General features: G+C 51.2%; 1 protein-coding gene across 4 annotated transcripts in view; it reads left to right on the forward strand.

Annotated features, from left to right (window-relative positions):
• Positions 1 to 24433, forward strand: part of TBCD (tubulin folding cofactor D) — a 156889-nt gene that overhangs the window by 60906 nt on the left and 71550 nt on the right. The gene's annotated exons all lie outside the window — the stretch shown is intronic.

Below are 24433 nucleotides of genomic sequence, written 5' to 3' on the forward strand. Positions count from 1 at the left end.
GTTTTGAGAATGCCATTTTAGTGCTGCCCAGACGTTCCTGGGCTGGAGGGTTAGATGTGTTTGCGGTTAGAAAGAGATTGAGAGGGTGTAGGTGGGACTCTGACCAGTGTTTGATGTTGTAACGAAGACACTGTGTGTGAGATCTTGTTCAGAACCTTCAGCATATGTAGTAGCAGCAGGTAGACCCCGAGATTTAGTCTTAAATACATCTCCCCTCGAAGGCCACACTCACTGGTGTCCTCGCCCTGAAGGGTCTGAGTGAGCCTTTTATCTCTTTGCCTTTCTCTCCTCACCCTTGTGCCTGGGAATCTTTGCCTACCGTCCCCCTCGTGGGGGGCTGGGGGGGGACCTCAGCCGCCTTGCCGCAGGGGCCTGCCAGTGCATGCCCAGGACTGGCACTGAGCACTGAGCTCGCCGCAGGGTGGCTGTGTGCCTCTCACTGCCCCTGTTCTTACATATAACTGAGATGCTGAATTCTTGAGCAAGTTTATCCCCCCCCCCCCCCCGCCCCGCTTAAACTGCTTGATCTTTAATCCGTGGCTGTCAGTGAGGCTGGATGTGGTGTTGGTTTGGGGACAGGGAAAAGAGGTGGTGTGAGCTGGGGTCGGGCCTGCTGTCATGCATGGCACATCTGGCACGGTGGTGCAAGGTCAGGCTTGCCAGGCCAGATGCTGTGGGGTTTTTTTTTTTTATTTTAATTTAAGGCTTAGGATTTTACTTTGCTTTATCTTTATATTGAATTCTTTAAAAAAAAGTTTTTAGTTACTTTTGTCCAAATTGGGCGTCCATATAATTTAAAGGGCAAAAAAAAAAAAAAATAGTTCTGTAAGTCTCGTCACAAAACAGTAGTTCATTGCTGTTCTTCTTACCTGTGGCTGGGTAACAAGCCATCCCAAAACTTGGTGGCTTAAAGAACCACCGTTTTGTTACCTCTCATGACTCTTCTGTGTGCGTCAGGAGTGTGGGCCAGCCTCCATGGGCATGGCATGCTCCATTGAGCTGGTCTGGGGGGTCCATCATGGTGTCATCCACTTTGTGTCCTGGAGGGGATGACTGAGTCCTCTTCTCCAATGGTCTCACTTCCCAGGCCTCTCCAAGAGGGTGGTTAGTGAGGCATCTCTTGTGTCCTGCTTCATCTGCCCAGACTGGAGGGGAGGACAGCAGGCCCCATGTCTCAGTGGGATGCTGCCAGGCAGCTGCCCCTCCCATCTCTGCCTTGGAGCAGCACCGGTACCTTTTCTTAGCTGAGTATTTTGGTGTTTACTTCCTTAATTCTAAATAACATTACTCTGTTGCTACTTCTGTTCCTTCTACCTGCTTCTAGCTCCCAGTTTTGGATATTGTCTGCTGACTTCCCTTTGTGCAAAGTGAGAGTTTTGCCCTCTGTCTCCTCTGCCCTCATGCTTGCTTCCCTGTCATCCTGGGATTGCCTTTCCCTCTCTCCTGTATCAAAAGCCCACTTCTTGATCCCATGTCTTCTCTCTGGGGTTAACTCTTTACACTGATATGGAGCACATCCTGTTTGTAGGCTCCTGGGAAAGAGTGCAAGAGAGGCAGATTTGTAGAGACATTGAATGGTTGATGGTGTCTTTATTCTGCCTGGTTGATAGTCTGGCTGGGTATAGAAACCTGGGCCAGAGATTGTTCACCCTTGGTTTTGAAAGTGCTCTCCTCTGCATGTAGCTTTCAGTACTGTGCCTGCCCATTCGGACTTCCTGATTCTTTCCCTCCAGCATTTTAATATGAGCAATATTTAGAGAGAGAGCACGTGAGCAGGAGCGGGGGCAGAGGGAGAAGGAGAGAGAGAATCTTAAGCAGACCCTTCACTGAGCACAGAGCCTGATGTGGGGTCCATTTCACTACCCTGAGATTATGACCTGAGTCAAAACCAAGAGTCAGACGTTTAACCAACTAAGTCACCCAGCCGCCCCTAATGTGAACGATCTCAAACGTAGAGGTAAGTTATAAGAACCCAACACTTGGAGTCTGTGATGAATGTTTTACTATATTTGCTTTATCACAGAGGTCTCCCAGTGCCTCAGTCTGGGGTGGGGTGATTCCAGTGTTCCACATCTTGATGGGGACAATGCTTCTCAAAGCTCTTAAGAACTGTGCAGTTTTTACCTTTAAAAAGAAGTATATACATGGGGCGCCTGGGTGGCTCAGTTGGTTAAGCGTCTGCCTTCGGCTCAGGTCATGATCCTGGAGTCCTGGGATCGAGCCCCGCATCGGGCTCCCTGCTCAGCGGGGGGTCTGCTTCTCCCTCTGACCCTCCTCCCTCTCATGCTCTCTGTCTCTCATTCTCTCTCTCGCAAATAAATAAAATCTTAAAAAAAAAAAAAAAAGAAGTATATACAGATAGTTAATGACACGCCTGCTGATGTGTTCAGGGGCTCCGCTGGTGGGATTTCTCCCGTCAGAGCCGAGTGTGTCTTACTCTAGAATCTTATGCAGGCGGTGACTCCTGACCCTCCTCCTGATCCTCTTTTTCTCAGTTTCCAAAGTGTTTTCTGCCAGCCATCCAGTGGATGATTCTCCTCTGCTGCTGTGCTTTTCATTTTCTGGGCGCTCTCTTTTGTTCTCTAGTGCTCCCTCCGTAGAATCTTATTCTTGGACAGTAGTCGCAGTGGCTTATTTCTCTGAGGGTTTTAATGATGGTTTGGGCAGGTGGTGGGCATCTCCCGCCCTCTTACACAGGTTCTGTGTTTTCACTGTGGCCCCTCCTTCACCTCTCACCACATCCAGAGAATTAACTGCTGCCTTTGTTGGGAGCGGGGGCTTCAGGAGTCTGCTTCTTCGGTGACCTTCACGGTGTTCCTTGTTTTAGCCGCCTCCCGCCCAGAGTTGTCTGGGGCCTTTCAGGGATCCTGTGTGGAGATGGAGGTTCTGGGTTGCTTCACTTGTGCTCAGGTGTGGCCTCCAGCCTTCTGAGCGTCATCCCCGCTGGGCCTTCCCTGTCTTCATTCACCCTGTCAATTATGCCTTAAAAAGGGAAAGTGCTTTCTGTAGCTGCTAGTGGGATTCCACCAGCTATTCTGTGTGTTCAGTCTCCTCCGTTACCCAGAAATCTTGTGACTGAGTTTCCGACCAAGGTCAGATCTTCGGGAAGAGCATTCACTAGGCGCTGGGCACTCTACCTGTGTTCATTCACTTAATCACTGTGGCAACTCTGTGCAAGGTATGGTGAGTCTGGTTTGCAGAGTCAGCACAGAGAGGGTTAGTGATCTGGCTCGGGTGATCCAGGCTGAAGGGCGACAGAGCAGAACCAGAGCAGGCGGCGGGGGGGAGGGCTGCTCCCTGTGAGATGTTAATGGCTGTGAGTTGGCTCAGGGACCCGTGTGCTCAGAACTTCAGGTGGGATGCTTGGCGGTCAGGCTCCGGGCCGTGCTGGGCCTTGCTGGGTCTGGTGTGGGGAGGGACCGGTGCCGTGGCTGCGGTTACTCTTGTGGGGGGCAGCAGTGGTGCCTGCTGGGGGGCGGGCGTCACGACTGGACGCAGGCAGAGTCTGAACTTCACCCCCGTGCGGTGTGGGTCTAGCTCTCGTGCTCGAACCGTGAGGCGTGGTGAGGACCAGCAGCTGCTATGCTCGCCTCCTCCCACTTGCTCGCCTGTCCTCTCGGCCCTGGGCAGTGGGTCTTTCCCCGGCACCATCCCTGTCCCTGACCTGCGTCCCTCCTGTTCTCCACTCAGCAGCATGGTCTGCACGTCTGCGCTCTGTGGCTCCGCTGTTTGCTCCTCTGTGCTTGGGCGCTTCTTTGACCTGGACCTCAGTCCTCCCTTCTGTAGGATGGCGTGCGGGAGGGTGCTGCTCGCAGGCTGCTGTAGGATCCGACGAGGTGCCCGCAGCAGCCCACTGCCATTGCACGAACAAAACCCAGCTGGGGAAGGAAACACATGGCTTCTCTAGTTGACCTTGTAAGTAAATCAGAGACAGTTTTCACACACAGGCCCAGGCCAGGGTGCCAGACCGGGAGCATCCATGAACTTCTTCCTAGGTTCCTGATCCCAGAAGACAGGTCCAGGTCCTGGTGGCTTCCGAGCAGGAGGGCAGGGCCTGAACTCTTACCCCAGGCTTTTCTGGGGGGCTGTGAAACAAGAGCTCTGTGGAGGCGTGATTCAATTTCTTTAATTTGGGTGGTTGTTAGAGGAAGTTAGCCCTGACCTGCTGCCAAGGTGACATTTGTTAGGGTCTCCCAGTTAGCAGATGCTTTGTAATGTCCAGTCCTTGTGGCCCAGCCCTGGGAGGGGGGTCCCCTGAGAAGGGGAGCAGGGGTGGTTCCCAGGCCGGGGTGTCTCACTGCCCAGGCTGTTATCTCAGGGCCGTGTGAGGAGTGACCGGGCTCAGGCCAGCACGCAGTAGTGCACACGGTAGTGAGACGGTGGGGGCCCTTCCTGGCTGACTCCAGGCTCCTGGAGGGCAGAGCAGCATCGTGTCTTTCACATGAGCACACAGGTGTGCTTCTCAGGGTTTCTTAACTGTAATTTGTTTCCAGTTGGAGCCCCATAGTGAGAAGCCTGTCCAAGGAACCTTGTGTGACCTCTCCAGGCTCCCGAAGCCTTGGTTCTGCTTTGCCCTGGGGGGCTGTCCATGGCCCCCACTGCTGACAGGCACCTGCGGAACACGTGGGGACCCTCTGCCCTGCTCTGAGGTCTCCTCTCTGTGGGACTGACGTTTCCTCCCTTGCTGCCAGAGTCTGGGTCTGGGTTTTATGCCGCCTTCTTTCTGTAGACTGAGGGGCAGGCTCTGTCCTTCCCCAGATCCAGTGTCATTCCTAGGCTTTCTGGGGGTCTTCGAAAGCCTGGCAGCCTGGGGTAAGAGTTCAGGCCCTGCCCTCCTGCTCGGAAGCCACCAGGACCTGGACCCTGTCTTCTGGGATCAGGAACCTAGGAAGAAGTTCATGGATGCTCCCGGTCTGGCACCCTGGCCTGGGCCTGTGTGTGTCAGGATGTGCCCCTGTATGCCGAGCAAGCAGTGGATGCCAGGGACCTTGGGGGGAGTCCAGCAGCCCTCAGGGTCCTTGCCTTCCCCCAGTGTGAGGGCTTGGCCCTGGGAGGCTGAGTGCTGGGGAGCATGGAGTGCTTGCTGCCGTGGTGAGGCCTCAAACCATGCTCGTGTTCTGGGCACTTGCTTTCTCACTATAGCAAAATACTGAGAATGTCAGTGGAGTTTTACTTTGTCAGACAGTAGGCTAATAGAAATGAAAGTCAGGTTAGTTTGGCCATCTCATGAGGTAGGCCACGGCAGGTGGGAGTGTCGGGAAAGTTCTATTGTCAGACATTTATTTTCCTTTGATGAGTAAGTCTGAGGTGTGTAATGTACTGCCCCGAATTTTAATTTGCTGCTTATTCCAGTAATACCACCATGTGGAATTTTGTGGAACTGGGGCTACTTTGGTTTTGGAGGGGAGCACACAGGCCCCTTTTCCTGCCGGGCTCCCTGGTGAACGGTGGGCAGTGCCCTCTGCCTGAGGCAGGGGCTCAACAGGGAGGGCAGTCTGGCTGCAGGCGGGGCTGGCAGTCTCTGGGGACCCAGCACACAGCTCCCCAGGCTCCTCCCTTCTGGCACCTTCCCCCAAGGAGTGCGCGAAGCAGGGTGGAAATGGGATGTGGAATGATCCTGAGCCAGGGTGGGGCGGAAGGTTCTGTGTTCCTTTTGTTTCCATGGGGTCTCGGAACCCTGTGGTGCAGCAGCTCTGCCCCCTCGTGCCTCCTGCAGTGTGATCTGTGTTATGGCTTCCGTGTCTGAAGTGAAACCTGAAACCATGAGCTATGGGCTTGTTTTGTCTTGGATTGGGAAACTGATTCAGGTTTGTGAACTTGGGCCAAGTTTTGAGGATTCCCACAGTTTTCCTCACCTCCCGTCCTCTCCCCACCCCGGCAGTAAAGCGGTGTTTCGGCGTTCTCGTCTGGGCTCCTTGCAGTTTTCCAGGAGCAGTCAGGAGGCTCTTTACCTCCTTTGTCCCATTTGTGTTCGAGAGGCTGCTTTTTGCATATGGATCTCTGGGTCTGTTGATCACCACATACAGAAGTCTCGTAGTTCAGTCAAACAAGGATGAGTAGAGAGAAATGATCGCACAGATTTCCTTTTTTCTTTTTTTCTCTCGACACAAACAACATCAGTGAACGACAGCAGGCGAGTGAGGGAGGTGCTCCTGGAAGCTCTCAGGCTCTGCCTCCATCCCACCCATACCTGGTGACTTGGGACACCCCCTACCCCCACCACGTGCTCCCTGTCCACCCTGGGCTCAGCCCTCATGGCCACGGCTCCTCTCCGCTGAGTCCCGAGTCACCAGGTACGGGTTTCAGACGTGGCAGTGAGTCTTTTTCTCTTTTATTTCCGGACATTTGTCTGGTTCTCTTTATGATCTTCCTGTTCCTTCTCTCTGGCTTCCAGTCCTGCTTTTATGTCTCTAATACAACAAACCTGTGTTCTTGGTAGTAGCCTTTAGGTTCTGTTGCCTCAAGTTCTTGGGCTTCTGGTCCTTTGTCGTATCCGCAGACTCTCCCTCGTGCTCTTCTTGTGTGATATAAGATGATTCCTTTTTGGCTTGTTTTCAGTGGGCGTGAGTTGCTCCACACCCGGTGGGATGTGCTACAGTGTGGCTCTGTGCTGCTTCTCGGGGCACCCCGGCGGACAGCCTGGAGCAGGCTTCATGCCCGCCCCTCAGCTTGGCCTTTCCCCACTCCAGACGATGTGTGTGGACGGCCCAGGCTGGGGGCTTTGGTTTGTCATGGAAGCCCCCCTGCCGCCCCGAAGGAACAAGTCCCCTGTCAGCCCTGCCAGTCCTTCCTTCCACCAGGAGTCCCTGTGTGAGAGGCCCTGGAGTTCCCAGGGTCTCAGTAGGCCCAAGGCCATCTGTCCTGAGCCTGCCAGTAGGGTTGGTGCTGTTCCGAGGCACTCTGTAGGATATTCTTGCCAGCAGTAATCAATATAATAACAATGACAGTAAGAATTCATCTTCATTGAGCACTTGACTGTGTTCTAAGCTCTTAGATGAGTTATGAATCTTCATGGTCACCGCAGGGGACTGCAGTGTTTAGAGGAGAAGGTGAGAGGCTTGTCCAGAGCCACACAGGCTGCCTGCTGCTTGCTTCTTCATCCCTGCACCATGGTGCAAACGCTTCCTTTTGCAGGATGTTGCCACTTACTGCTGTGGTTTTGCATTGTGTTGGCTTAGCTAAGGTGGGAACCTCTGCTAGAGTCCCCTTCCTGCTGGTTCTGTGAGAGGGTGTGCATGACTCGGAAGGCAGAGGCAAGGCAATACCACCTTTGTGCCCGTGATGCTGACCCTGGGGCGGTACAGACAGCCTTGTGGGTTAGGTGGTGGCCCTTCTCCCATGGGATCCCCTCCCTGGTCCTCTGGACCCGAGCCAGTTTGTGGGCACCTTGCCCACACTCTCCAGGCTCACCTCTCCTCACGGGGTCCCCCGTCCTTGTTGCCCTCCCCCTGCTCAGGTCCTGCTGACACCAGGCCCCACAGCAGAGGCAGAGGGAACCAGGTGTGCATAGACTGGTCACTCGGGCCCTGTAGCCATATCAGCTCTGATCTCTGCATAAGTTTTTGTGTTCCTTGGCCTTACCCCTGGCTGACACAAGTAATTTATACTTAAGGCCGTGAAAAGCAAAGCTTAGACTACAGGGATAAATCAACAAATCATCACAGCAGTGGGAAGCATGTATTTGGACAACAGAAATAACAGGCTCGATTCCCTGGATTTATACAGAGCTCTGCAGCCATCCCCCAGGGAGTACACAGTTCTTAGACACTAGGAACACTTAAAATATTGCACTGTTACTGGGCCATAAAACACAAGTCTCGGGAAATTTCAAAGACTCTGTAGTGCACAGACTGCATTCTTTTACCACAGAACAGTGAAATTAAAGTTCAGATACAGAAGATAAAGATAAGACATGAATTTTTAGTTTGAAAACATACAGATCTTAATAACACATGAATCAAAGAAGAAATCCCAGTAGTAATTTTTTTTCTTAAGTAGGCTCCATGCCCAGCCTGGAGCCCAACATGGGGCTTGAACTCACAACCCTGAGATCAAGAGTGGGATGCTCAACTGCCTGAGCCACTCAGGCACCCCCTAGTAGTTATTTTACAATAGAAATTCAAAGATAGAAATGAACAGTAACAACATTATTACCTATCGAAGCTTTTGAGATGTGGCTGCTGTATGTTTGAAGAGGAGTTTAAAACCTTGAGCAGGAGTTGTGAAACTGTGGCACGTGGGCCCAGTCTGGCCTTGGTCTGCTTTTGTATGGTCTTGGAGCCAACAGTGGTTTTTCCTTTTTTATATGTTGTTTTAAAAAAAAAAAAAAAAAAAGGAGATTGCTTGTGGCCCGCAGAACTGGAATATTCACACTCTGGCTTACCCTGCCTTAAAAGCTATGACAGCAAAGAAGGAGGGTCTCCAGTCAAGGCAGAGCGGACGGGATGGGATGGGATGGGAGCAGACAACCAGGCAGTGCTGGAGACGCAGAGAGAAGGCAGGACCTGAAGAGGGTAAGCTTTAGGCTTGTTTAGGGGACGAGAGGCAGAGTGACCAAACCATGTGGTGGGGGAGCTGTGATGTATGCACTGTGGGGACTAGAAATGACACAGTAAGAACATCTTTGCTGATACGTTTGGTAGCTTAGACAAAGTAGACATCCTTAGAAAAATGCAATTTATCAAAATTGACCAAGTAGAATAGAAAGGTGACTTGTCTGTGCTTCAGTGCCCTTATTTATGAATATAAGTATAAATATAATTGGGATAGTAGATACTGACCTTCTAGGGGTCTCTTAAAAATAGTTCTGTTGAGATATAACTTACATTTTATACAGTTCACCCTTTTAAAGTGTACAAATCAGTAACATTTAGTCTGATTGAGCTGTGCAACCATTGCCACCATCAGTTCTAGAATTTTCTTCACCCCAAAAAGGAGTCCCACGCCTCTTTGCTGTTACCCTGAAGCCCCCATCCTCCTCAGCCCTACACAACAGTGATCTATTTCCTGTCTCTGTGGATTTACCTGTTTGGGGTATTTCTTGTACATAGGATCGTACGAGGTGTGGTTCTTTGTGACTGGCTCCTTTCACTCAGCGTAACATTCCCAGGGTTCCTCTGTCTTATAGCGTGTGCCTGTGCTTCATTTCTTTTAGTGCTGAAGAATATTCCGTCTTTTGGAGTGTTAGTTTGCTCCGGCTGCCGTGACAAAATACCCAGACTGGGGGCTTCTCTCAAGGTCCGGGAGGCTGGAAATCTGGGATCAGGGTGCTGGCGGGGCTGGTTTCTCCTGAGGCCTCTCCTTGGCTTGCAGATGGCCGCCTTCTCCCCATGTCCTCACATGGTCACCCCTCAGTCTGTGTTTCTGTGTCCTGATCTCTTCTTAAGGACTCCAGTCATAATGGATTAGGTTCCACCCACACGGCCTCATCTTGCCTTGATTACCTCTTTAAAGGCTTTGTCTCTAAATGTAGTCACATCCTGAGGTGCTGGGGGTTAAGACTTAAGCTTTTTGGGGGATACCGTTCACACAACATATGGATAGACCACATTTCATTTATCTGTGTTATCAGCTGATGGACATTTGGATTTTTCCACTGTTCGGCTGTTGTGAATAGTACTGCCCTGAACATTTGTGTGCACATTTTGTGTGGATATAACTTTTCGTCTCTCTTGGGTCTAGACCTAGAAATGGGACATGGGGCTATTTTAAAGATTAAAGAAATGAACCCAGGGGCACCTGGGTGGCTCAGTCAGTTAGGCGTCTGCCTTCGGCTCAGGTCATGATCTCAGGGTCCTGGGATCGAGCCCCACACGGGCTTCCTGCTCAGCCGGGAGTCTGCTTCTCCCTCTCCCTCTGCTGCTCCCCCTGCTTGTGCTCTCTCAGATATAAATAAATAAAATCTTGAAACAAATAAAGCGACTATACTGTTTAAAAAAAAAGAAGAAGAAATGAACCCATATCAAGAGTTAGAACAACTTTTGGCATGTGATGAATTCTGTTTTATTGTTAGTGACGAAGGTGGTGAAAGGACTGTTAGGGTCCAGTCTGTTTCTGCCCTGTGTTAGTGTAGTTACCCCGTTTTCTTCTGGTGAGTGTGTCCTCAGTCCCCCTGTTAGTGTAGTTGCCCCTCTTTCTTCTGGTGAGTGTGTCCTCAGTCTATCTTTTTCTATTCTTTTCATCATTTTACATTCCTAGATTTTAGATATGTGTCAGACCCAAAAATCCACTCGTTGATTTTTAGCTGGTGTGTTTACTCTAACATTTAATCTAAGTACTGACATGTTTGGATTTGGGTCTGCCATCTTACTTTTGCATTGCTCTTGTATACTTAAAAAAATTCATTTTTTTTTTGCCTTTTTCAGAATATGGTTTCTCCTATATCCTCCCCCTCAGTCCTGTTCCACATCTTCCCCGTCTCTTGAGGTAGAAGTTATATATTCTATTTCTCCTCTTTCTTTACTTTTTGAAAAAGATTTTATATTTGAGAGAGAGAGAGAGCATACTTTCGCACATGAGCTGGGGGAGGGGCAGAGGGAGAGGGAGAAGCAGACTCCCTGCTGAGCAGAAAGACTGTCACGGGCCTCGATCCCAGGACCCGGAGATCATGACATGAGCTGCAGGCAGCCGCTTAACCAGCTGAGCCACCCAGGCGCCCTCCCTTATTTCTCTTCTTTAGATTTGTATCATGAATATTTAAAGTCAGAAGTTAGTTTCTTAACCCGCCAAACGTCATACACAGCATACCCCAATGCTGGCCACTTCTCACCTGACGTGCTGTGATTGTCAGGTTTGCATTCTGTCCTTTTGCTGAACGTTCTGTGCTACGATCCTAAAGACAGCGTTTGCTTGGACGTTTCTGTATGTGTATAGAATTTCTTCTGCCAACTATTCCTTTTTGTATCTCAGACTCCTCCCCTTAGGGTTAGTTTTTTTTGGATGTTCCTTCCATAAAGGTGTTTTAGGAGCAATGTATCTCACTTACTGTTTGTTGGCATTTCTTGTTGACCCTCATTCTTGAGGATTTCGTCGTGTGCCGTCCCAGACCGAAGGCGGCCTTCTTGCAGTGCACGTGGCCTCCTCTGGTGCTTGTGCCCTCGGTCGCCAGGGGCCTGTCGGATGGTGGTTCCTTCAGGTGAACTCCCTCTTCTCTATGGCTACTTTTAGGATTTTTCTCTGTTTTTCACGTTTTCAGTTTTATTGTGGTATGTTAGGTGTGGACTTCTTTTTGTTGATCTTGTTTTATGTAGCTTTGTTTCTTATATCTGATTATTTTCTGTTGTTACTTCTGGAAAATTCTCAGTCATTCTTTGCAGTTCTCCCTTTCTATTTTTTCCTTCCAGACTCTGATTAGACCTTGGTCAACCTCATTCTGTCTTTATCTTTCTTGTCCTTCCTGTTTTCTATCTCCTTTTCTCTCTTGGTTACATTATTGGTAATGTGTTCAGGTTTTTGCTTCATCAGACCCTTCCATCTCTGTCAAAGGCAGACGTTGTGTCTTTCGTCCCAGCAATCACACATGTATTATGTGCGTTAGACTTACATACGGTGCAGTACGCATGATCTGTATCTACACAGCTGTCTAAAATTGCCTGCCCGTTTCTGGGAATGTCTTATTTGTAGCTAGCTCTCTTCTCATTTCATCTTTTATTAAACAGCTCATGTAGAAATTTATAAAACTATTATGTGAGAAGTCCAGATATCTAAGCTTTTGGTTTAAATCAGGTGAGTAGTTGTTGTTTTTTTTTTCACTGACCCTGCTGGCCAGGCTACTCCCGTGTGGACACCGTTATCTGCCAGGCTTGGCCTCTGACACCCGGCCAGGCCACCTTCGCCTGGACGACGTCCTGGCCACATGCTTTGGGGAACCCCTTTTCAGTTCCACTCAGGTTCCTAATTCTTGTGCTCGGCTGCCCCTCTACAGGGGTGCCCTTCATCCTGGCACCTTTGTCAGGCTGCCTGCCTCATGGACCCCTCCTCACCCCACATGAGCTCTGATGCCATCCCGGTCCTTCCCTGCTCTTGCTGATGGTTTCAGGACTGAATTATCAGGGGGAGGAAGGCAAAGGTGTTTGCTGTTAAAAAAAACCCATTCTTAATGTGGTGTTGTTTTAGTTGAGGTAAAGTTCACATCATAAAATTCACCGCTATCCATTTTAAAGTGAACAGTTGGTAGCATTTGGTAACATTCAGTGTTGAACAGCTGTTGTTCTGTCTAGTTCCAAGACCTTTTCTTTTCTTTCTTTCTTTCTTTCTTTTTTTTAGATTTATTCATTTGAGGGGGGAGGGGGGCCAGAGGGAGAGGGAGAGAGAGAATCTTGAGTAGACTCCCTGTCCAGCACGGAGCCCGACGGGCTCAATCCCATAACCCATGAGATCATGACCCAAGCCAAAGTCACAAGTCAGACACTTAACTGACTGAGCCACCCAGGTGCCCTTAGTTACCTTTTCATCACCCTAAGAAGAATCCTGGTGCCCATTCCCACTCGCTCTCCTTGTGCCTCCCCAGCCCCTAGCAAGTACTCATCTGCATTCCGTGTTTGCAGATTTACTTATTCTGGAAATCTCACATCGGTGGGATCATAGTGACATGTGGCCTTTTTGTGCCTGGTTCTTTCACAGAGCGTGTCTCTGAGGTTCACCTGTGACGGAGCGTGGTGTGTCAGAGCCTCGTTCCTTTGTGCATCATTCCTTTCTGTGACCGAGTAATACTCCATTGTGTAGGTGGGCCACTCTTTGCTTTCCATTCACAAGTTGATAGGCACGGTTTGTTTCTACCTCCTGGCCATTGTGAATAGAGCTGCTGGGAACAGTCGTGTATAAGTGTTTGTTTGCACACCTGTTTTCATGTGTCTTGGGTATATTTCTTAGAGTGGAATTGCCCCTTCCCCCCAAAATAAATAAAAAATAAAGAGTATCTTTAATGTCATTGTTTTTAAATATTTGGTACTTCTTTAATTACAATTGAGATTCTTTATGAGAGAATTTATTTATTTATTTTTTAAGATTTTATTTATTCATTTGAGACACAGAGATACAGAGAGCGAGTGAGCATGAGCAGGGAGAGAGGCAGAGGGAGAGGGAGAAGGAGGCTCCGGGCTGAGCAGAGAGCCCGATGTGGGGCTCGATCCTAGGACCCAGGGATCATGACCCGAGCCAGGCAGATGCTTAACCATCTGAGCCACCCAGGCGCCCCTATGAGAGAATTTATAGTTTAGTGAAGGGAGGTTGAGAGTGCATCAGAGTAGCATGTGTTAAAATTTATATTTGACATAAGTGCCAGAGCCATGTAAATTATAAAATCTGTGTCCTATAGTTGTACCTGTTGTTTTTAAGAATTGAAATTCGTAGTTTGGGTCAAAACTAAGATTGTGACATTTATGAACACAGAGTGGTGTGGTTGTACGTGTGTTACATACAGTGTACTCAGAAAGTAATGTCTGTCTGCGTAGTTTATTTTAGACACTTTGATAACGTTTGCTATTTTAGTGGAAAATATTTTTATGAATCTTCTAATGAGAAATCTTGCTACTTGGGGAAAAATGCTTTACCTACTACACTGATTTCCACATCTTCCAGATTTTGTTGTCTGTTTCTGCTATGTTAGCTGTGGCCCATTGGATGTTTAAAACACAACACAGGCTGGCTGACTTGATGGGGGTTGCACGGGCAAGGCAGCTGGTGGGTCCCTGTTTACTTGAATTTCAGATCTGCTTGTGAAAGTGGTGCATCAGCCTTGCTCCTGGGACACTGTCCTGAGGACGGTCTGGCTAGTTAGCTGCACTGTGTGGTACAGGGCATGATTGTGCCCAGCTGAGAGCACCACGCTTCCTTTGTACCTGCTTTCCCACTTCCTGACCCCTCTGTGGGTGAAGACTGTCCAGCACGTGATGCACGTGAGGCTCTTGCTCAATTGGGAGCCTCCTTGGGGCCGGGCAGGTGGCTCGGCACATGGCTACCCTGTGGCCACCCCACGTGGCAGGTGCGTCCCTGCCTTGGCCTCTCAGTGGTCTTGCAGGAATCCCTGCCTGCATCCCGTGGAAGCCGTGGGTGGCCAGGGGTCACTTGGGGCCTTGAAGCTGGTGGTGGCCGTGCTGCCTTTTGCTTGTGGCACGTTGGCAGCCTGCAGGTGCCGTCGGTTGTGGAGAGTGTTTCCCTGTGGCCCCAGCGCTGGCTCGCTGGCTCTCCAGGGAAGTGCACCTCCAGGCCGTGTCCTGAGAAGTGGCCGCAGTGGTCTGCAACGTAAGAAAATGCAAAGGCTTTGGTTTTTCTCCTTCAGGCAAGGCTGCTGTGTCAGAGTTCTCAGAGTTGCCTTGTGGTCTGGGTGTGGGGTCCGTGTAAGCCCTGACGTGGGCGCACATGGCGGAAATCGGTAGAAACTAGGGTCTTGTAGGGATGCAGTGGCAGCAGGGAAGTGCTTTGGCTGATCTCGTGACTGGACTTGTGGAGATGAAGTGAGTTTGCAGCCCTCCTCACCACACTTGCTGTCTCTGTGTCTCCTTGGGGGAGGTCATGGGGGCTGGAGATCAGTGGGGGAGGTCAGTGGGGAAAGGAGGTCAGTGGGGGGAGCTCACGGTGGAGGTCGGACAGTGGCTAAGGCTTGACCTCCAGGCATTGTAATTGAAAGAGTGCTGTCCACACTCAGCTGGCCTCGCTGCCCATGGTAGGTGGTGAGACAGGAAAAGAGAACTCGTCTGGTAACTTGGTTCAGGACAGTGGCAGGCTTGCCATTAACCAAAACTCTAATGGCCTTCACACTGATCCTTCTCTCTACTGCTGGCCGTCTGACCCTGAGCAGCGTGTCTCCTCCTGAGCTTCGTGCGTCCTGTATGTCAGGGCCCATGCCCCTCAGCCTGGTGGGGCGGGGTCTCGAGCAGGACACTCCTTCAGGCCCACCAGCTCTGTAGTGTCCTGCCGTAGACATCGTGGGGCTCGTGGAGGTCTGGGCTCTGGGGCTGGGAATGTAAGTCTGTGACTCAGCGGCAGAACTGGTCTCTGACTTCCGGGTTAAGCCTTTAATTCTCCTGAATGCTTGTTTTTGCTTCTTTCAAGTTGGTGTACTTGGGCCACTCTGTCATCAGCTCTGGGCGTTTCATCTGCCTGTGCGGTGCTCCCATCCCCTCCCCTGTGCCCTCTGGGGCCTTTGGCAAAGGGACAGGATGGACAGGCAGTTGGCCCTGTGCTGATCGCCAGGCAGCAGAGAGATGAAGAGCCTTTGTTGTCTCTTACAGAGAAGGAGGATCATTCACAGGCCTCGACAGTGTTTGATTTGCAAAGAACAATTACTTAAATTGGTTGAAAAGAAATAGTTTTGTTTTTTTTTTTAAGATTTTATTTATTTATTTGTCAGAGAGACAGAGCGAGAGCACAAGCCGGGGGAGCAGCAGAGGCAGAGGGAGAAGCAGGCTTCCTGCTGAGCAGGAAGCCCAATGTGGCGCTCGATCCCAGGACCCTGAGATCATGACCTGAGCCGAAGGCAGATGCCTCACCAACTGAGCCACCCAGGTGCCCCTGAAAAGAAATAGTTTTAATACAGAATCTGGATTCAGGCTGGGCCAGTCTCCCTGGGAAGCCAGCCCCCTAGGGTGGCAGCCGAGAGCCAGGCGATGCCGCTGGCTTCGAGGGCATGGAGGAGTGCCGTGGGCTGGCCCCTGGGGGCGGGCTCCTTCCTGAGGGTGCAGTTTGCCCCCCACGGCAGTACCCATTTCCACCTCAGAGACCTTGTTTTGTTGCGACGTTCACGCTCTCTGGTCCCGTGTTGCAGGGTCTGTGTAGGTCCCTGAGTCCCTGGGCTCTGACATGGGGCGTGGGTATGCCTCTGAACCTGGGCAACATCACGAGGGGTCAGGGACATGGGTGGGGGGAGGGCAGCTCGCATGCAGGGGCTTCACGCTCGTGACTTTTCTTATGTGACAGTGTCTTCTGTTTGAATTTAATGAGCCAGGGCTGTGTGGGGAGAGTTGGGCTGTTCGGTGGCGTCGCTCCAGGCGCTGCGGCTGACGTGGTAACCGCTGCTCCCGCACAGCGCTGACTCGCCAGGAATGTGGGCCGAGGGCCCCTGGGTGCTCTGTGCGGCCGGCCGGCCCCGTCCGTCAGGGCTCCTGCCCTTCCCTTCTGGGAGGCTGGCCGCGGGTGCACTGTCGCTCCCCCTTGCAGTGTGCATGAGGCCTGTGAGGACACTCAGAGTTGGGTTTGATCTTAGAGGAAATGTCTGCAAGTACGGGTGTTCAGTACTGAAAAAATTAAAAGGAATGTATGGCGAGAAGGTTGTATTTTCTCTTTGAGGATTATTTCTAAACCAATGATTTTATTTTTATCGCGGTAGGGTGAGCCGAGGGTTAGATTAACTTCCTACGTGTGGCATTTAAAAGCAGTTCCTTCACACTGTGGCAGAAGAATCAGTCCCCTATGGAGCTGTCTGAACATCCAGGGGCTGCTCCAGACCCGGGACCTTTATTTGGTGGGAGGGCTGGAATGACGCAGCTGCTTGTCGAGGGGAGGGCAGCCGGGAGTGTCTGGTGAGGCTTTTTCTGGTCCTCAGTGTGGCTGGCAGAGGGGAGGGTCACCTGGAGGGAAAACAGCCCCTCCCTCTATGTGGATCCCTCTTTGGGAAGCATTAACAATGTGGTAACTTGAAGACTTGAGGATTAGATCTTAATTTCTTTATATGAATTTCCAATAGCCCAGGATCTAGTGGTGAGAGAGCCAGACTGGGGTCACGTCTGTCCCTTTCCTTCTGTGGCATCCACCAAGTATTCAGGGCACTGGCTTTGGTCCAGAACAAACATTTGGTCACATTTACCTTAGGCTGAATGACAGGTAGGCAAGGGAGGGAGAATTTCTTCCTCCAAAGCTTTAAACTCTCTGTTGTCTGTGTATATAAATTTGGAGAAGCATTGCAGATGTTAAGTATATTTTATTTTTTTAAAAATTTATTTATTTATTTATTTATTTATTTGACAGAGAGACACAGTGCAAGAGGGAACACAAGCAGGGGGAGTGGGAGAGGGAGAAGCAGGCTCCCCGCTGAGCAGGGAGGCCGATGTGGGGCTCGATCCCAGGACCCTGGGATCATGACCTGAGCCGAAGGCAGACGCTTAACTGACTGAGCCACCCAGGTGCCCTGCAAATGTTAAGTATATTTTAAAGGAGGGTAGAGAGGTGTCTTTCTGTTATCCTCAGTTACACAGAAATGTGCAAGGTTACACTTGAGTGAAACATTAGGGAAGTATTTGCAAGAGGAGTGGCTTAAGCAGTGTTAGAAAATTGCAAAGGATGTGCATTTTTGGAGAAAGAGTGAGAGAGAAACACTCAAAACAATTTTGTACCTACTGTGTGCAAGGCAGTGTGCTAAGTGGTGGGGTGCAGCCGTGAGCTGGAGGGAAGGAGCCCCCACGTGTAACTCCATGTCACGTGGTCAGGACGCTGCCCTGTGGCGGCTCCTCTGCTCCTGCTCTGGGAAGCAACACAGGGCCTGCCGAACCCAGCCGACTTGAGGTCCTGTCTGAGAGCAGGGTTGATGAGGGTCTGGGAAAGAGGTGCTTCCTGATGCCGGAAGTTGGTGATGGAGGGAGGAGAGGGACAGCGGGTCACTGGAGTCACCCCATCTACTTTTCATGCCATGGCACTTACAGAGGTGTGGTTGTCAAGCCTTTTAAATGCCTGGCAAAGTGCACTGTCTGATGCACGTTCAGGGACAGCTTATAAGTGAATTAACTGTAACATTGTCAGGATTAAACCTAGAAACGTGTGTCGTATACAGTTTTCACAGTTCTTCATACTGAAAAAAATTTTTTTAAAGATTTTATTTATTTATTTGTCCTAGAGAGAGAGAGAGCACAAGCAGGGGGGAGCGGCAGAGGCAGAGGGAGAAGCAGGCTCCCCGCGGATCAGGGAGCCCGATGTGGGGCTCGATCCCAGGACCCCGGGATCATGACCTGAGCCGAAGGCAGATGCTCAACTGACTGAGCCACCCAAGCGCCCCTTCATACTGAAAAATTTTAATGGATCTATTCTTAGGAGTGTTCTCAAAAACGAAGCAAATGCTGCGTGGATGTCCCTCCTTTTCCCCGGGAAATCGTCTTAGTGGCTCTTACTTTGAGAGAGTGGGTGCGGGATGAGGGGCCTTCCCTATGCCCTGTGCTGCTTACTCTCACTTGCTCTTCCGGGTCCTGTGAAGGTGTCTGACTGCTGGATTTCATGCAGAGGTGAAGTTCATCCATAGAGTATAGAACCACCAGGTGAAACGCGTCCCGTTGCTGCCATCACCCGGATGGGCACTCAATAGGCCTTGTTCTCTAGGACTTAACCTTTTACAAAAGATACACTTCACACGCTTTTTTTTTTAAAGATTTTATTTATATATTTGAGAGAGAGAGAGAGAGAGAGAGCATAAGCCAGGGGTAGAGGCAGAGGGAGAGGGATAAGCAGACTCCCCACGGAGCAGGGAGCCCGATGTGGGACTCGATCCCAGGACCCTGAGATCGTGACCTGAGCTGGAGTCAGACGCTTAACGGACAGAGCCACCCAGGTACCCCGTTCACACTCTTTTTTAAGAATTCTGCAAACACCCGAGTATGGTGAGTGGGGCTGCCTGGTTCTCTGCTTCTGTGCTGGCCTCCCCGCTGTGTGTGTGATGTGGCAAGTGGCCCTGTTGACTCTCCCAGTGGGGGTCCAGTTATTGGTTCCTCTTCTGGCCTGACGGAAGTCACCTTTAGCAGGACTGCAGGCCACATGGTGGGTCTTCCAGCTCCAGAATCCACTGGTTCCAGCGGGTCGCTTCTGGGACGTTTTGTCTACTTATTTGGTTGTTCCTCATTTGGTGAAGATGCAGGGCTCAAGTCGTCCCGTTTCTGGGATGGTCAGGGGAAGGTGCAGGTGGAGCAGGCGCTGCTGGAAGAGCATTTCTCTGTCCCTCTGGAGGCCCGCTGTCAGGTCCTGAGGGCTCAGTTGCCGTATCTTGCACTGGCCTTGTGTTCAGTGTCGTCCTCGTAGTGCTCAGAGATTACATTTCACCTCATTTTCCCTGCTGCCAAATAACTAGGACTGTGGAAGTAACATCTTTATTCTGAGCTGGCCTCACTGCTTTGCCAAGAGGGCCAGCCAGTATGTAACCCTGGTCTTCACGGTGTGCACGTCTGTCATGCTGTCCCCTTAGCAGTGACCAGAGTCAACTTTCAAGGGGGTGAGGCTTGGTGTGGGAGGTGGGCATGCTTGCAGAGCCCTGAAAGGTGGCACAGACCCTGCACCGGGAGGGAGGCGGCTGCCAGGCCACAGAGGTTGGCCAGGATGTGAGTCAGTGTCCCCAGCTGTGGTGAATGAAGGACCTTAACTTCTTTCTGAAGGGTGCTATTGGGCTCTCTGAAGTAGTCACAGGCCAGCAGGATATGGCGTCCACATTCACTTCTTCAGCCTTTCACTCAACTTCTTTTCTATCCGTGGCCTTTTGAACATGTGGGCCTTGAATGTTTATACTCTAAGCTCTAAGTAGTACATGCACATTTCTACCTCATGACCCCTGCAGCCCCATCAACAGGTCGTGGGAAGACAGGGCAGCCGTGAACGCTCTTCTTGTGCTTGTGGGTGTGGCAGTGGTAGTCACGGACACTCTTCCTTTCGGGGGTCATGCTGTTTCGTGTGTTCTAGGCATTTAGAAATGGAAATCCTCGGATCATCCAGTTGCTTTGTGAGAAACACTTCCCGGTAGAGCCCAGTCCCTAATTTGACACTTACGGAGCTAGATGTGATCCCTCCAGGTTGGACATGACAGAGCGTTGACAGCAGAGTGTGTGGGGAAGGGCCGGGCATGTGAGCATGTGGGGGCCTGGACTCGGAGAATGAGGCCCCCAGGTCTGCAGACAGGTGTGGGATGGTCCCCTGTCATTCTTGAGACACTTGAGAATTGGGCTCTTGGGCAGCTGCAGGTGTCTAAATGCTAACCAGAGATGTGAAGCCTTAAGAGGGCGGCTACAGATGGGCCCTGAGTAAAGAGGTGGGGAGAGCGCCTTGATGGGGAGCTAGGAAACCAAGAGTGTCTGCAGGTTGGTGCTCGGTCACCGGGGCAGGGGTCCCAGCCGCATTCCGTTGGACTGGAGTGTGCTTGTTGGTCGCACACACACCGGGTCCAGAGTGACATCGTGACTCAGACCGCAGCAGTTGGCATTAACACCTTCTCAGCTGTCAGATTGGGCTTTCACATGGTTTAATTATTCATACAGTTAATTATTATTTTAATGTAGGCTCCATGCCCAGCGTGGAGCCCAGTGCGGGGCTTGAACTCATGACCCTGAGATCAAGACCTGAGCTGAAATCAAGGGTCGTACACTTAATTGACTGAGCTACTCAGGTGCTCTGCCTTTCACATATTTAAAAAGGATCTTTTCATTATAAAGAGTAAGGCTTGTTTCTGGTTTTTATTTATTTTATTGTTAATCTGAGCGCAGATTTCATATATATATTTTTTACTTTATGTGGTCTAGCTTCTCAAGCTGTGAGTATTAAGCCTCTGTGGAAGGTTCTGCCAGTGGAGGATCCCAGCCTGATGCTAGAAGGTGGGGGGCTGCCTGTGACCCAGGCTTCTCGCCATAGCTGTGGCTTATCCTCCTGGGCCAGCATCTCTGGGGAGGTACCTGAGCAGCCATGTTTTACATTCTGGAGCACCAGAGGTCATTCTGATGATAGCCAGGGCTGGGATTACCACCTGAGAACCTGTTGGCAGTGTTGAATTGAAAGAATGATACAAGGTATCTGCAGGGAGAGAGGAGTGCAGACACCCAAGTCTTATCATAAAAAGCTGTGCTCCCAGGGGCTCCTGGGTGGCACAGTCGGTGAAGCGTCTCTTGGTTTCGGCTCAGGTTGTGATCTTGGGATCGTGAGATGGAGCCCCGTGTCAGGCTCTGCGCTTTAGTGTGGAGTCTGCTTGAGATTCTCTCTCCCACTCCCTCTGCCCTTCCCGCTTGTGCTCTTTCTTTCTCTCAAATAAATAAATAAATCTTTAAAAAAAAAAAAAAGTTGTAGGACACCTGGGTGGCTCAGTTGGTGAAGCATCTCCCTTTGGCTCAGGTCATGATCTCAGGGTCCTGGGATCGAGTCCTGCCTCGGGCTCTCTGCTCAGCAATGAGTCTGCTTCTCCCTCTCTCTCTGGGATCTCTCTTGCTTTTGCTCTCTCTCAAATAAATAAATAAAATCTTAAAAAAAAAAATTGTGCTCCTAAAGGTGATGTTTTTGCACCCCAAGGTTATGGACTGAGCAGTTCCCTGCTCTGAAATCATGCACAATCTGGGAAGAAGGCTCGGCCCACCTGAGATCTCTGGACCCTCTGGGGCTTGGATGGCATGAACTCACCCAGCCTCATCCAGGGAGCCCCTCAGCGGTTGGCACATCCTTCCAATGGGAACCTCAGAGGGCAGGTGGGAGGTGGCCATGGAGGAGGATCGGAGGACGTGTAGCGGGGCACAGCCGGGCACAGGAGGGCGCCAGGAACAACTCTGTGCGTTCTGGGCCCTGAGCAGCGAAGCCTTTGCGTGTGTCAGTGGGCAGCCCTGGTCCCCTCTGTGTAGCTCATTGCCGGGTGAAGTGGCCGGACGATGTTGTCCGCAGAGCCAGACTGGCAGGAAGCGGCACTTGTACACTCTGAAGGGTTAGTGTGCAGAAGTAGGGAGGGGCTTTTGCTTATGTTCTGTCTCAGTGTGGGTATGTTTCAGTTGATTTTATTTTATTAGAGAGAGAGCGAGAGCACAGCAAGGGGGAGCGGCAGGCAGAGGGAGAAGCAGGCCCCCGCTGAGTGGGAGCCCGTTGTGGGGCTCGATCCCAGGTTCCTGGAACCATGACCTGAGCTGAAGGCAGACGCTTAACTGACTGAACCACCCAGGCATCCCTCAATTGATTTTTTTAAAAAGAAAAATGTGGGATTATCTCTTAAAATAGGAAAAAGATCCTCCTCAGGTTAGTTTACAGTACAGTCCACAAAAAGTGACATTTAAAAATTCTTTTTTTAAAAAAAGTGCTGTTCTGATGTCTTTAATTAAGTGTCTGAAGTTTGTGTTTTCAGCAATGTGATGGTAAAATGGTAGAATGTGTTGAGCCCAAGGTTACTTAAGGGCCACCAGACAGACAGCAGACTTTTGGGATAGTCTAGGCAGGTGTTCCTGTAGAAGGTGCACCTGCTTACCCGCCTCGTGGAAACCACCCAGCGATCAGACTGGCACTTGCTTTGACATTTGGCCCCTTCCTTAACCCTCCTGGCAACCAGGGGACTGGGGGGAGGGACGAGGTGCCAGAGCTTACCCGGAGGATGCCTCGTGGCATAGGTGACGAGGAGCCCATGGCCTTGAAGGTCAGTGATCGGGCTTCATGGCGTGTTCTGTGTCATGGCCACACCTCCCTAGTGCCTGCCTCTACCCCACGGGTGGGCTGGGGAGTTCTGCTGGGGGTACTGCTGTCGGGGGCCTTGTGGGGGTGTCACCGGGGGGGGTGCTGTGAGGAGCCAGAAATCTCACTGCCTGGAAGTGAGCACTGTTGCTGTTTTGGCTCATAGGGGCCCCGAGTGAGCAGCAGTCCCTCAGTGTGACGCTTGCAGTCTAGTCCTGGGCTCAATGGGGGCTGCCACCCTGCGTCTTGTGGTGGATGAAGTGTCCCTACCTCCCGTGAGTTAGAGAAGGGCCTGGCGCTGAGAGTACTGATCATCATCAGAATTCAGTACGTGGGTCACAGTACAGTGTCTCACTGAGGTTACGGGTGTTCTCCTGTCGTGAGACTCTGTCTTGGATGGCAGTGTGAATTGTGTTGCGTGCTCTGGTTTGGTTTAACCCTCCATTCTCATTAGCATGGGTTTCCTTCTGCGTTACAAACCGTGGCTGCACTCAGGACAACTTGGAGACGTCTCCCAGGAAGCACCCGGCACCAGGTGGGGATCTGAGGCCACACTGAGGTCACGTGACTGCTGGGTCACGCTCTAGACTCCGTGTGAGGGGCTTTGCACACAGAATGGTGCCTTGTACCATGTCTTTGGGGTCAAGGGCCCAGCAGTGGGGTAGCTGGTTCAGGGTCAGGCTGTAGACGTTCCGCCCACGGCCGCTCACCTGCTGCATCAGCATGTGTGTCTGGGGATCTGTTGGCCGTCAGGTGTGCTGACCCTTTCTCTTCAACTTCATCTTCTCTACGTTGGAGTGCTCGTAGTTCTGGGTGCGTGGGAGCTCTTCACAGTAGTGGCCACTGTGGGACACGTACTCACCTTTGTTACCTGCTTTGGTGTGTTGATCTGTTGCGGTCACATCACTTTATACAGTAACATCTGCCAGTCACTTCCTTCGGATTTCTTCCGTCCTTAGAAATTTGTTCCCCATCCTGAGGATAGACAACATTTGCCTGCCTTTTTCTTCTAGTCATGTTATGGTTTCATTTTAGAAACATTTTGAGATCTCTCATCATTGGGGTTTCTCTGGTGACTTGTGTTCATTAGCGAGTTCTGCACGTCACGGGTGTCTGGGTAACGCTGGTCGACCTGTGTTCATTGTGCAGTCGGCATGGGGAGTGTGCGGAGCCGGAGACACCAGCCCACTTCCAGGGCCGATGGGGGCTTGTGGCTCCCCACTCTTGCCCTCCAGCCTTGCACCACGTGGTTCGCGTTACAGCTGGACCGTAGGTTGAAGTACGTGCCCGGCCGAGCCCCCGTGCTGCCCTCCTTGTCGGGGCTCTCGTGGTCTGACCTCACTGGTTTTCTTACTACTTTGTCAGCGTCCCCGCTTCGCCTCGCACCCTTGGCGTATCGTGTGCAGGAGGTGCTGTGCTGCCCTTGAGCAGGGCACCTCCTGTGAAGCCCGGACTTCCATACTGCCCGTCAGGTGGCGGTGGTGTTGGGAGTCGGGCCTTTCCTTGCATCCCCTCCCACCCCCTGCCCCCACCGGCCACCCCGGACGAGCAGCGGAGGCCCTCCCAGCCAAGCCTGTTTGCGGTCCTGGCGACCCCGGAGCCCGCTGTGCCCGCCACCAGCCCTGGAACGGCCAGACGGCGCCCACTTCTGCAGCCGCTCCAGTTCAGCAGTGTCGCCTCCAGGGAGCTCGCGGTCCGCCTCGTTGGCTTTCTCAGCCAAGTTTCTTGAGGTTCATCGGCTGGTTGTGTGTATCTCCAGGTTGTTCCTTTTTCACCAGTGGATAGTACTCCACGGCGCGATGTTCATTTACACATTCACCCACTGAAGGGCGTGTGCGTAGTTTCTGGTGTTTGGGGATGGTGAACGAAGCTGCTGTGGGCATTCGTGGCAGCTGCCGCTGTGGAGGTGGGTCTTCGTTTCTCTGGGGTAAATGCTGAAGCGTGGACTCACTGGGCCATGCAGTATGTCCACTTCTTGCCATTTTTTATTTTTGTGATAATGGAAATATAGTTGACATACAAGGTCACATTATGCAACTTTTTTTTTTTTTTTTTTTTTTTTTTT

Source organism: Phoca vitulina, unplaced genomic scaffold (assembly GCF_004348235.1).
Source record: "Phoca vitulina isolate PV1807 unplaced genomic scaffold, GSC_HSeal_1.0 scaffold41, whole genome shotgun sequence".
In the NCBI taxonomy this organism is placed as follows: Eukaryota; Metazoa; Chordata; class Mammalia; order Carnivora; family Phocidae; genus Phoca; species Phoca vitulina.